Source organism: Dermacentor andersoni, chromosome 2 (genome assembly GCF_023375885.2).
Source record: "Dermacentor andersoni chromosome 2, qqDerAnde1_hic_scaffold, whole genome shotgun sequence".
Taxonomy (NCBI): domain Eukaryota; kingdom Metazoa; phylum Arthropoda; class Arachnida; order Ixodida; family Ixodidae; genus Dermacentor; species Dermacentor andersoni.
In genome coordinates this window covers 96113032-96127058 of record NC_092815.1, presented here as the reverse complement: position 1 = coordinate 96127058, position 14027 = coordinate 96113032, and the positions used below count along the sequence as shown (strand labels likewise).

Genomic DNA, 14027 nt, shown 5'->3' with positions numbered 1-14027 from the left:
TGACACAACTAATTAATGACATGTGGAAGAGAGGTGGAGTTCCTGACGAATGGAAGACTGCCCACATCATTTTAATCCCAAAACCTGGCAAGCCCCCTGGCCTCGAGAATCTACGACCGATCTCTGTCACATCGTGCTTGGGAAAGGTTGCTAAACATGCAATTCTGAATCGATTATCTCGGTACCTGTAAGAGCACGACGTTTACCCTCACACGAGCATCGGCTTCGGACCTGGTCTATCTATGCAAGATGTCATGCTCCTGCTGAAAAACCAAATAATCAGCCACAAGACTAGTGACACGAGAGCAATACCGGGATTAGACATGGAGAACGCCTTGGATAATATCTTCTATAAGTTTATACTCAGAACCATTTTGAACTTTGGTCTGGGTAGTCCCTTTCATCAATCGAAGCCTTTCTCAGTGGAAGCATGGCAACGCTCAAGGCTGGCGACCTAACATCACATACAGTGAAGCTAGGTACCCGAGGCGCACCCCAAGGAGCGGTCATCTCGCCCACTCTTTTCAATATCTCCATTATAGGCCTCCCCAGAAAACTCAAGATACATTGAAGGCATAGAATGCACCATTTACGTGGATGGCGTTACGATATGGTGGACTGGAGGCAGCGACGGAGAAAGACGCCGTAAACGCCATTGAAGAGTAGCTCCTCCCAATAGGACTCCGATGTTACCTCCAGAAATTGAAACTCCTACTACAGCGACCAAAGAGGCGAAGCCGCAAACCCAGGGGATGGCTTCCTCCTCGGAACAACGACATAACGCTCTATATACCAGGAGTGGAAGTGTCATCCCAAGGGTGGGCCCCATCTGGGTGCTGGGCTTGGTAAGAGAAGTCAACGGGTCCAATAATCAAACAATTCTACGTATAGCTAAGAAAGTGAATAACGCAATCAGGCTCATCAAATGAGTAACTAATCGCCGACTTGGCTTGGAGAAGACAAAGTCATCAGATTACTTCACACCTTTGTGATAAGTCACTTCGCCTACGTAGCAGCCATGCATGAGTGGCAAAGATCTGAAAGCGACAAACTCAATGCATTGTTAAGGAAGGTAATCAAGGTAATTACCTATGTAGATAGAAACTGAAGGACTCATGCAACTAGGGCTGCACAATACACTGGAAGAAATAGCCGAGGCACAAGAGAGGGCACAGTTCATTAGACTCTCCATCACGCGATCAGAAAGACAAATGCTCAAATGGATCAGTATACTAATTACAGCAATGCATAATAACCATAGAGAAGTTCCCAAGGATCTGCGGAAGAATATCACAGTCACGCCTGTTCCAAGGAATGTTCACTTCATTCGAAATCTGGGCAGATGGCAAGCCAGAGCCAAAGCCTTACTAGAGAAAGCTGAAAATCAGGCTGAAGAATGCTCGTTCGTCGACGCGGCTTTCATGTCCAACAGACGAGCCTTCACAGCGGTCCCTCTGAATGGCAAAGGGGAAGTCGTTAACTCGGCTTTCACGTACACCACACAACGAAAAATTGCAGAACACGTAGCCATCGCATTGTCACTTTTAGACCCAAAGAAATTCAGGATCCTCAGCAATTCCAGGGCAGCCATCCGAGCATTTCCCAAAGGCTTCATCTCTAGACAGGCCCTGGCCATTCTCGATGGAGTGAAACCCCACACGATCATCTGGTTTCCTGCTCATATAGGAGAAATCACCGGAGCTCCCGCGAACATCAACAAATCTACTCACAATGCTGTACGAGGACTTGCCAACCGCACAGCCACGAGGCAAGAAGAAGTTGAGGTTCCAGACTGTAGGGACCACCTCCTCACGTACAACAAGCTAACCGAGCACTTCTACCTAGGACGCAGCGTTTTCCCCCCTCCGCACAGTAAACTAAATAGAGCTCAGGCCATTGCACTAAGGGTTTTGCAAACAGGAACCTATCCGAACCCGCTGTTCTATCCGGAATTCTCTACTCCTACAACATGCGATAAATGTAACGACACCACAGATCTTAGTTATATGCTCTGGCGTTGCTACGTGTTACGCAGCGACAAAGATAACACTGAAGAGTGGTGGGACGTAGATCGACGCACTCTCACATTAGAAGAACAGCTATGGACAGTCCAACGGGACCGCGAAGCACCCGAAAGGCTAGGCCTTTCGGTCCCAACGTGCGAGCGGCCCACTTCAGGCTAGGAAACTAGCGAGACCTAATGAACCTCAATAAAGTTTTTCCATCCATCCATCCATCCATCCACCATCCATCCATCCATCCATCCATCCATCCATCCATCCATCCATCCGTCCATCTATCGCTCGCCAGCTTCTGGTTGCGAACGAAATAGCCAGATCCGCAGTGACTGAGGCCATCACAAGATTGCTTTCGGACTTACAAGAAGGCCTCATTTCTCACAACTTTGTGATAACCGTAGTACTCAAGGCTCTTCGATCCTGATGTATGTTTCTAGAAATAGTTTATTTAGAATTACTCATAGACTAGAAAGGCAATAGCTGTCAAGTGCATTAGGACGGCTTTCTTTTGCCTTCACTTTTCGTTGTTTGTTTTCTGAAGGTCTCAAAAAAGCAAAACGAGGTACTAGACTTGCGTGGCGCGAACACAAGACTGCAGGAAGCGTTCGGCAGGGGTACGTTCCCTTGGAAGCTGGTAGCTAATTCTTTATTCCTTTCAGCATTGAACTTGGTTCAACGTCACAGACTATTTAACGAAAAGAAAAAAATTGACGCATAAGAGCCCTCCTAATATACAAAGTCTGGCGCTGTTCCTGCCCCTGACGTGGTCTTTTCGATGCACGTTTTTATTTGGGCGCCTCGCCAGATATTTCTTTTTCTTTCTTTTGTTCGTAGTTTTCATGACGCATTTTTGTGAACCTGAGGAGTGTACTTTCCTGTTGTGAATGCCGCGAGTAAGCTCCACCTTGTATTCTCTTCCGTGAATAAGAAGCATATTTAGCCAACATGCGGTTGGTTGGAAACCTTCAAAACAAATGACCTACCTGACGCTGCATTACACAAAAGCGTTGATGCGTCTCTCTGTTGTGAAAACAAAACGGGACGGTGATTTACTGAGCTGACTTGATCTGCAGGACTACGCCTAGCTTTCAGCTTCTCTCGTGCAGGAGAAGACATCCTTAACGTCGATTTATTCGGGCTTTTCATTTTTTTTCCCTTTCGTGTGACAATTGTGTCTGCACCGAAAAGTCCTGATTGCTGCACATTCAAGCGGTCGGTAGATCGACGTTTTACGACAGCCGGTCTGCCCAAGTTTCTTTCCACTACAGAATGACAATAGCATAGAAGGAGGGTGGAATGCAGAATTTTGCTATCGACAAATGGCGTGACTGACGCTACTACGATGTCGAAAGCATCGCTAACTGATGAGTGTGTCGCGTGTTGACAGCCTTTCATCATTACGTCGAAAGCAGAAAGGTCATTTAAGCTTGTGAGTATCCAGTGCCAGCTGTACGGAAGAGAAAAAATGTCTATCCAGAGTTGGCGTCTCCCTGCCCAGGCTTCCTTAACATATTCATTTGTCTTACCTGTCTTCCTACAGCTTCATTCTTGCCTTCTTATCCTTTGTGGGAACGTGCAACAAATCATACTCATCATCATCACCACTTTGATCGTCATCATCAATATCAATGACGGCAAGTTTCCCACTAAGCCATAACGTCATGTGCAACTCATGGCGCACATCAAATAAATTTGCTAGTTTCTTTCGGTAGTCGTTTTCAGCATTAGTCTTGGCGACGTGAACAGTGAATCTGACTGATGAGCGTGTCGGGTGTAGTAGATCCTCGCTCCTGAAGCACCTAAGTGTGAAGCCATTTCTTTCAATATGATACTGTTTCGTGTTCTTCTGATATCGAACCTGATATAATCAATACGTCCTTACTGGCACCGCCTTCTACCTTCACAGCGAAGCTCTTTGTGGCTAGGGTTCCACGCATTTTTCGTGTCCATCAACAAATCTGTGAGAAAAAACTGTCATCATAACCAATGGCTTGTGCCACTGCTCGCGCTTTCGTCGTCATCTTCTACCACAGCTTGCTCGATGGCGCCACTCAGCGTAACCGCGCGAACGCGCTCATACCACTGGCAGTGTGGGAACGCTGGCATGGTGAGTGTCAACGTAGCCAGCTATGGAAGAAAGAGGACGCCGACGATGAACGCGCTCATGCCACTGCTCACGCGTTCGTCGTTGTCGTCTTCCTCCACACGTTGCTTCGTTGCCGTTCATCATGCCACCGTTCCCACACTGACCCTGCCTCTGCGAAGGTGCTGACGGCACTGACCTGCGGCCAGTCGCTGCGGTGATTTTGGTCTCATATTCTTTGCCTCAATATATAGCGAAATGATAGCACGAATGTACATAACGAATGTATAACACAAATGAACGCGGACGAATCAAAATAAATGTGTGTGCGTACCTTTCATCACGATGACCGCTGTTGCGCCATACCACGTGCTTATCATCGAGGGATGGGAGCTTCCATACTACGTGCCTATCATCCAGGCGACGAGAGCTCCCACTTCTCCGCGACGAATCAAGAATTCGACGCGGGGGACGCCATCACCCGCCCCGCCGGGTTCCTGCCGATATAAAGTCGCCAAAGGGACTTAAGGGAGAACTGGGCCATTGTGAAGAGAGAGAGTCGCTTCCAGCAGTCGGTCTGTTGCGCTCTTACAGCTACATGTACGCTATCGTCCACTATCTGTAAATAGTGTATAAAGTTTTTCGTCCCTTCTTCTTCTACGGAAAGAGTCCATCTTTCGTCCTCTACCCCGAAGTCACAACAGTGGTGGCAGTGGTGGGATTCGAAGCCAGATCACGCCAGCTAAACCGCTCAACGGCAATCACGAGGTCGACCGACGTCAGCTACTTTGGAGGGGTGAGTGCCCGACGTTTGCCTTTCGCATCGCCAGACCTCTCTCGCACACGTAAGCACACAATTGCTCAAGTATTCTGAAAGGGTTGTAGTATTTTTGTCTCAGTTCGCTTCGGGCCTTGATTAGATTTCCGGCTTCGGAAGCAAAGCTAATTAGAGGCAAAATCGGAAACAAGCCGTCAGATCGCGATGGAGCAGCTCAGGATACAGGACCTTCTTGATGTTTGTCAGGAGATGGGCATTTCGGTTGCCGCGGCAAGGCGAAAGAAAGCCATTCTGGACGTTATGAGGGCACAAGAGGTAACTGAGGAGGAAGTCGAAGAGGTTTGGGGAGAAATTCTTGAGAGAACAAGCGAGAAAAATATGCGCGAAGAGGAGCAGAAAGGGCGCGAGGAGGCAGAGGAGAGAAGAAGACGCGAAGAGCGAGATTATGCTCTTAAAATGAGAGAACTGGAAATAGAGCAAGTTCGAATCAGCTCGGCGCGTTCATGTCCCCTTTCCGGTGAAGACGATACGCCTAAATTGAGAATAAAGGATCTGATGCTACCGTGCAGGATAGTTGGTGATATAGCACATTTTTCGTGGATTTCGAACGTACGTGTGAAAAGATAAGGTGGGACGAAAGCCATTGGTCTCAAAAACTTCTTTCAGTTGTCCCAGGAGAGGCCACCGAAGTTCTTGCACGCTTGTCTAAAGAAGACTGCGAGAACTATGGAAAGGTAAAAGCCGCGCTCCTTCGCAAATACCGCTTCTCTGCCGAGGCATTTCGACAGCGGTTTAGCAGGCAAAAAGGGGCAGCGAGTCGGACACTGAGTTCGCGTACGAGGCTCCCTGAGGGAGACCTAGAGAAGGCAGCACAGCTCGCGGATGAATATTACACGCACCGAAACTTCCAAGAAAAACCAATTCAATAAGATAGGCTAGAAAAAGAAGGACTATTCTGTAAAGCGGTTTTCCCCTTGCAACCCAATTCTGCCGAATGCGAAATCATCCACGAGCGGCGAGTTCAGTAAAGGAGTATGAACCAAGGCTGAAGTGGAGAGGGAAAGGCTAGCAGAGACAGCCCAGTCGGCTGCGGCCGCTAAGGCAGACGTAGAGCGCGCGTTCGAGGCCCGGAGACCAATTATCTGCTTCCGTTGCAGAAAGGAAGGCCACATTTCCTAAAATTGCAAGAAGCAAATCGCGTTCGCCAGCATTAGCCAGTCAGACGAAAATCTGAGGCGGCTCGAGCCATCTATGCACGATGTCGTGGTAAACGGGAAAATGTGCAGGGCACTTCGCGATTCCGCCGCCACCATGAATGTTACTCATCTGTCCTGTGTTACTCCCGGGGACTATACAGGGGAATGTGCCTGGATTAGACAAGTCGCAGAAGAGCAGAGCGCGTGCTTGCCACTTGCCAGGGTGACCCTCAAGATCGTTTCTTTAAGGTTGCAAACGGAGGCAGCCGTGAGTCAAAGTTTACGCGAACACTTTTCATATCTTTTTTCGAACAAATCGCAGCAGCTTTTAGAAAAGGAGGGCCGGTCGTTCTCTACCAGTCTCGCTTGCATGGCACTAACGCGATCGCATTCACGCACCCTCTCAAAGAAACCTGAAAGGTCATCTTCAAACAAGGAAACTTACAATGTAAAGTCCTCACAACGGTGGTCTAGGCCGGGAGATACGGCTGATGAAAAGCAGAGGACTCAGACTTGTGACGGATCAATTACTGGATCAGTGGCAGTGGGTGAGGAGCCTTTCGAGATTCGGGAAAATGGGGCGTCTAGGGCTGAAGTGGAAGGTTCACTGCTTAGTCCCTCATCCTTTTGCTGGGAGAACCTTAGTAGGGTTGAACGAGAGGCGCTTATCGTGGCACAGAAAAGTGATCCTTCGCTAACTGTGCTGCAGCCTAATGTGAATGAAGGAGTGGCCCGAAAGAACATCTCGTTCTACACTAGGTCAGGTCTCAAGTACCGGAAATATCAGGATTCCAAGGGTCGGGCATACAACCGACTACTCGTGACAGAAAAGTACCGACCACAGCGTTTAGAATTAGCGCATGGGAATGTATGGGCGGGTCACCTCGATTGGTAAATCCAATGCCAAGTGGAAGGCCCCAATGAAATTGGTGCCCATTATCACAGAACCATTCCGGAAGCTGCATACGAATGCTGACGGACTTAGCAGAGCCTTTTAGGTTGCAACCTATGCTTATCGCTTATCCGAAAGCTTATCCTAGAAGTTAAAAGCTTTAGTGCTACGTTTTCATGTATACTCTTGTCTCTTCAGTTATTTTAGCACATTGAAGTTGATTGATAATCACTTACGACACACAATCGTGTGAAGGGTATCGTAGTGTTAGTGCCACCTTTTAAAATAAGCCTCCGAATCGCTCGATAGCCTACCGCAGCCACTCGAATGGGCTGTCAATGCAAACCAAGTGACAGAATTTCGCACGTAGCGAGACAAGGCAAAATATACACTTTCTTCGATCGCCACAGCAGTGTCTGGCCTGCCCGAATGACTGTTACGAATTGCTTTGCAATCTATTCCTTAGCTGTTAATTCTCTTTGAGTGTGTCTTCTTTGAGAGCACTATTTGTAGAGTCTCCCGGGCTCTTTATAGGGTGCGTGTTTCGTGTTTAGTACAACAACCGCAATGGTGCTGTTGAGAGCACAGATGGGGTTAGAGCGTCTGTTTTCATGGAGTTTGGTCTGGCGTTGTGGAGAGCACTGGGAGGGTGCTCACTTTCGCCGAAGTGGTTGGCGTTGATTTTTGGTCACTCGGTGAGCCTTCTCAGATCCAAGCAAAAGAAAGACCAGCGGATGAAAGTGCGGCAAGGCCATTTCTTTAACCCCATCAAGGACGTCACTCAATCAGCACATCGCATACGTCGAGCCGCGTCGAACAGCTCGACTTCTGAATGTATTATCTGGCGGCGGGGGTGCTGTTGGGTCATACCACGTGCTTATCATCGAGGGTGACAGGAGCTTCCATACTACGTGCCTATCATCGAGGCGACAAGAGCTCCCACTTCTCCGCCACGAATCAAGAATTCGACGCGGGGAACGTCATCACCCGCCCTGCCGGGTTCCTGCCGACGAATAGACGCCGAAGGGACTTAAGGGAGAACCGGGCCATTGTGAAGAGAGACAGTCGTTTCCAGCCGCCCAGTCGGTCTGTTGCGCTCTTACAGCTACATGTACGCTATCGTGCAATATCTGTAAATATTCACGCGACAGCGTTAGGGAGCTCGTGTCGCAAAAAGGCCGGTGTCGTTGGCATCGGCGGCATCGGCCGTGAGCGAAAAATCTCGGAAGGCAATTCATAAACAAAAACCACTTGCAATATGGGCTGGGTGGGAATCGAACCAGGGTCTCCGGAGTGTGAGACGGAGACGCTACAACTCAGCCATTAGTTCTTTCTTTTCTTTCATGGTATTTAGTACAGTAGCAACGAACCGACGTTCACCAGTTGAACAGACAGACATAGTCAGACAATGGAGAGCACAATGAAAGTCACACAGAGAAAAGTCATGGTTCATACTGTCGGTAGAAATATTGGTTTCACTTTAGAAGGGTGGTAAGGATAGGCACCTCACCAAAAGGGGTACCAGTCCGGCTGTGTATCGAGTCCATCATAAACCTGCTTTAGGTATAGTGTCATTTGGATGAAATTTGCCCTTGTAGGTACAACCGTTTCGGCGTTTCGGTCCATCATTCGCGTTTTCCACAAACTGTGCATTCCAATGAGAAAAAACATCAGAAGGTGCACTGTTATCAGAGGTCGGCAGCAGGTATCGCACAGTATGAGCGTCAATCTCAAAGTCTTTTTTTAATGTCCGTTGGAGGACATCCCAAAATAGTATGGCGTCGGTGCAGCTAATAAAACAACGTTCAATCGTCTCTGGTACGTCACAAAGGCGACAGTTAACAGAAGAGACAAAGGTACCCTTTTTCTGTAGCCATGTTTTTACCGGTATGGTTTCACTATGAAGTTTATAAAAGAATGTTTTGCAGCAAGGGGATATATACATTTTACGAACTCGATTTAGTACATCGTGACCTGGCCATTGAATGTACAGTGATCGGTAAAATTGAAGCGGAAATAGCATGGACAATAAATCTTTGTATAACGTTTTACGTGACACAGAGTACAAGTATACTGTGGAAAACCGAACCGTCAAGAAACGAACCGCTAAGTAAACGTCTTGCATGAACCCCCACAAGCATAAACGCGAAGAAAAATTGGAAGAAACAATTTAATCAGGTAACGCATTAACAAGTGCGACTTGCATGTATGACCGAATTATAGGATGCGATGTATCGCGAAAAAAGAAGAAACGAGACGCTATTTGCCGCACATAAAGATGTACTAAACCCTGCCCACCTTCACTAACGGGCCTGAAAATATTGCCTCGCCTCATGGGCTCAAAAGTTGAAGACCATACGAAGGTTGCAAAGATTCGGTGAAAGCATTGGATGTAGAGCCTGGCACAATGAATAACTTGCAATACATAGTAATTTTTTTTTGCCAAGAACTTATTGCATGCCTCAGCTTTCGCAAAAATAGAAAGTCGGTATGGAACGAATGTCTTGTATGTAGCTTTTCAGGGCCGAAACCCGTTCTTTCCAATGGTGTGCGCTTAATCTATATGCGTCTAGCGGCACGCCAAGATACTTTGGCGGGACACCGGTCCACTTAACGCCTGCAAACTGTTCTGGTGTATAGCACCATGAGCCAAACCACAAGCCTAAGCTTTTTTTCGGAGTTTATTCGTGCTCCTGATACGCTGCCAAATTCCTCTATTGTTGATACTACCTTTTCAACACTGGACTTATCCGTGCAGAAGAACGCTAAATCATCTGCATAAGCTAAGACTTTTACTTCATTACCTAGTGTATTGAAGCCATGGATGTAACTCGACTGAATTACGCTCAAGCATAGCGGTTCCAGATAAAGGCCGAATAGTAATCGGGACATCGGGCATCCTTGTTTTACTGAAGAGCAAATGCAAACGGGTTTAGAGAGTTGGCCATTAATAACTAAACGAGTAGTACAACACCTATAGCAAAGCTTAACGCCTTTAAGCACAACGGAGCCAATATTGGCATGCTCCAGAAGAGAAAATAAATAGGAGGGACTGACACGATCAAAAGCTTTAGCTAGGTCTACCTGGAGCATTGCAAGTTGCTCAACGAAACCGTAACAGTATTGAAGAAGTGTACGAGCGATATGTATGTTAGTTTCAATGGATCGACCCCTAATTCCACACGTCTGATGGGAACCAATGGGAATTGACATCGCAAATTGCAATCTATTCGATAAAACTTTTGCAAAAATTTTACAATCCACGTTTGACAATGTGGTTGGTCGGTAGCTTTCAACAGAACGCAGTTTCTCCTTATCTGAACTTCTGGGAATTAAAACTGTGTGGGTTTTGCAAACATATTGCTGAAGGACGTCTATCTCTAAACTTGTAATAAAAATGTCCAATAATATGGGACTGATAATTGATTTGAAAGCATTGTAAAATTCACAGGAAAGAACATCAGAGCCGGGTGTTTTTCACAGGAGCAGCTGATCAATAGCTAGCTCAATTTCTTGTATGGTAAGGGTATCACTAATGAATGCACAGTCATCATACTGTAAAGGTTTTACAAGAGACATAAAACTCTCTAAGACTTTTGCGTCGTGATAATCGGGCCGGGCACTAAACAAAACACTGTAGTAAGTTTCGAACTTAGAAATTATGTCATTCGTATTTGTTAGAAGAGCACCTTCGCAGTATATTTCCGGAATTACTTTGGAAACAGCAGGACGTCGCTCGTCAAGTAAAGCTTGACGTGTTGGCTGCTCATACTGCAGAGCACGCCTATTTCGAGATCGAACTCGCGCACCTCTGTAACGCAGTGCATCAAACTTTTGTAAGTGACATTTAAGATTTTCTATGTCAACAGTGTAAGTGTCTGGCATTTCGCATTCCATCTGATAAAGGTTGTGTAGGCTCTTAAGAAGTACTGTTTCTTCATTCTTTCTATAGAATGTTTTCAGCGATGCAATTTCTATAGCCACTGTACGAACCTCTTGTTTAAAGAGTTCCCAAGCTGCAAATAACGGCAAGTCAGTAGAAAGAGAATTTTTTAGGGTCATGCGCACGCGATTAATAAATTCCTGACCATTTAGGAGCTCAGATTTAAGCTTCCAGAGTGCCCACTGTGGTCGGAAATTGGTTACAGATTTCTCACCAATCTTTGCAATAACTATGCAATGATCAGAGAACGAAACTGGGATAGTAGTACAGGACAGTGCTCGGGAGAGGAGTGATGACGAAACATAAATCCGATCAAGGCGGGCGTAAGAGCGACCTTGAATTCGTGTATAAGAGCGAGCTCCCTGTCCCGACACTCCTATGTGAATGAGCCCTGCATCTTTTATTACGTTAGACAAAATTTCACCACTCCTGTCCCGCTGAGTGTTAATGCCGCTTCTATCGCTCGGATAACATACACAATTAAAATCTCCCATTAACACAATGCAAGGATCACAGTCCATTAGACTACGCACAGTATCGAATAAGAGAATTTGTTTTGCAGCGTCATTAAATGCATAGACGTTGACTAACCGCCATGGCACACCCTGCAATACAAAATCACAACATATATATCGACCTTCAGTGTCTACATGGTAGCTAAATGCTGAACAAAGTAGGCTCTTTTTCAGAAACAGGAAACAGCCCGCGGGTAAACCAACAGCGTGTGAAACGCCGACATTATATTCAGACAGAAAAGCTCGCAAAGCCCTTTGTGTCTCGTCATCACTCTCAATCTTCGTCTCGTGTACGGCGACGAAGTCGAGGCGCTTCCTAGAGAAAAGCCGGCGAAGCTGCGCCTGTTTCTGCAAAGACCTAAGGCTTCGTACGTTCAAAGTTGCGAAGAGAAGTTGCTGGGACAGGGCCATGGTGACTACCCACTATTTAGACTTAATTCTCTATGCGGTCAGTCCTAGAGGGTAACGGTGAGGCTACCTCCGAACCCTCACCAGGCCTCCTGGACCGTGATCGCCGGCACTGTCCTGAGTGTGTCGATGTTTTGCGGCGACGTGCTTTTCTTGTGGTACTGGACGTCTCGCTGTCCGTGCTTGATTCTGATCTGTTAGTCGCACGGCGCTTCGGGATTGACGTATCCGCGTTACTTCGTCGGTCCTCTGCCAGCATAGCGCACGTGTTAAGATGCTTCGGTGCCGCAGATGAGTCATCTTCGGCTGCCTCATTCGCTGGCTGGGCAGCAACTGGCTGTGTGGTAACGGGGGCGTCTTTCTCTTCGCTACTTTCCTTTTCCGCGGACAATTCTGCGATGCCATTGTCTTTAACATGTAGAGGGGCCTTACTGGCACAGCTGGTATCCGCGGAACAGGGAACGTCTCCAGTCGCGTCGAGAACCTCAGTAACGTCCATTATGTGATCCTGCAAGCTTCCATCCGGAGGCCTTGTCCTGTGTCGTAACTTGTCGGCGTATGGCACAACACATTCTTCAGCTGTGTGGCCAAAGCGTCGACAGGCTTCACAACGTGGGGTTCTGCAGTTTCGACGAATGTGCCCAACCTTGTTACAGCGGAGACAAAGCGGGGGCCGGCCTGGAATCAGTACAAGGCTCTGCACTCCACAAACATGTAGCAGATGTGGAACGTCTCCCACGCCGACTCCATCGGCAAGAGTCAACACCACGTCACGATTTAGGGTACGCATTTGTTCATTTCCGATACTCTCCAGCTTTCTGCTGATATAGACTTCACTTTCCCGTAAGCCTGGAGCGCATCTCGAATGTAATCGTCTTCCAAAAGCTCAGAAAGCCATAAAAGCTTCATTTTTACTTCCGTGGGCTCGGGGTCAACAATGACGCAGAGTCTACCTTTTACGGATAATTCTCCGCACGTGACTAGCTTTGATTTTGTCATTGCTGATTTGCACGTCACCATCCACACGTGCGACATCTGAAATTGACCGATGGAACTTATTTTCCTCAGGTCAATAACGTTCCGAAGGGCGTCTCTGAAGTCTTGGGCTGCAGGAAGTCAGCATGCACGAAAACGCACAACCAGCTTACCGGTAGGAAGACGGGGTAGCACAACACGGTAGTCATTGCTGCTGGCTGAAGCCTGAGCAGAACCTCGGCCAGGGGCCGATAAATCCTTTGGAGCGGACAACATGAAAAAAGCGACCTCAGCCATAAGTTCTCCCTCGATCATAAGTTCGATGGATCAAAGCGGGACAAAAGCGCCATTAGAGAATGCGGTGTTGCCTTAGAAACGTGTCGTAGAAAGTTATACTGCAGTGTATATCGGTAATTATGGGCATGTAAATTACAGAAGTCGCAGTTAAACTAGCAGCGAAGTACGTTACCGCTACATTTCTTCTGCGCTTGGCGCACACGCAGAGCCATCGTGCGGCACAGAAGACCCGTCCTCGCAATGTACGGTGCTGCCCCGACAGGTGGCGCGCCACTCACCCGCTTCTCCCCTTCGTCTCGTTTGAGTGCATTGGGGCCGTGCAGAGACCGGTGCGAGGATGCCCCAATACCCTTGCGGTTGATAAGTTTCCTCGCTCTCTCCCCTTCCAACTTCCAGCGTGCGTCACCCGAACCCTCGTGTTTAGTGCGACGCGGCTCCTCTTTCCGCGCCCAGCGCGATTCCTATGTGCAGCGTCCGATGCGGGACGCCTCTGACATGATCGCTGCGCCGTAGCCCGTCTGGTGGGAAAGCGTCCCCTCTGGTGTGTGCCGGGCTGCTGGCGAGTAATCATGCGTCTGCGTGGTGCTCCCAAGCGAGATAGAGGACGATCCCATCGAGGCGTCAGCCCCATGATCGCGTCCGCCTTCATGGCGCGTCGCGGCCCGGCTGTCCGTGCCGATCACGACGTTTGGCTCGCGTAGATCGTTTCTACCTCCGAGACACCGAGTTCTTTGGTTCGTTCCGCTTGCTCAGGCGCACGTTTCGTTGCCGCGCCAAACGCTGCGTTGCTCGGCGCTCACCGCGTAATTGATGGGTGCAAAGTCCAATGTGGGGCGCCTCGTAAGTTGTGCTGCGGACTTAGAAGTGTTGTATACGAAAACTATGTCTTTGTGTGACTCAAGAGCATGCCGAGCGAATGAGT

The 14027-nt window shown here is 48.0% G+C and overlaps 1 protein-coding gene across 1 annotated transcript in view; it reads left to right on the top strand.

Moving 5' to 3' along the window:
• Positions 1-14027, top strand: part of LOC126541594 (calcitonin gene-related peptide type 1 receptor-like) — a 214260-nt gene that overhangs the window by 148348 nt on the left and 51885 nt on the right. The window lies entirely within an intron of this gene.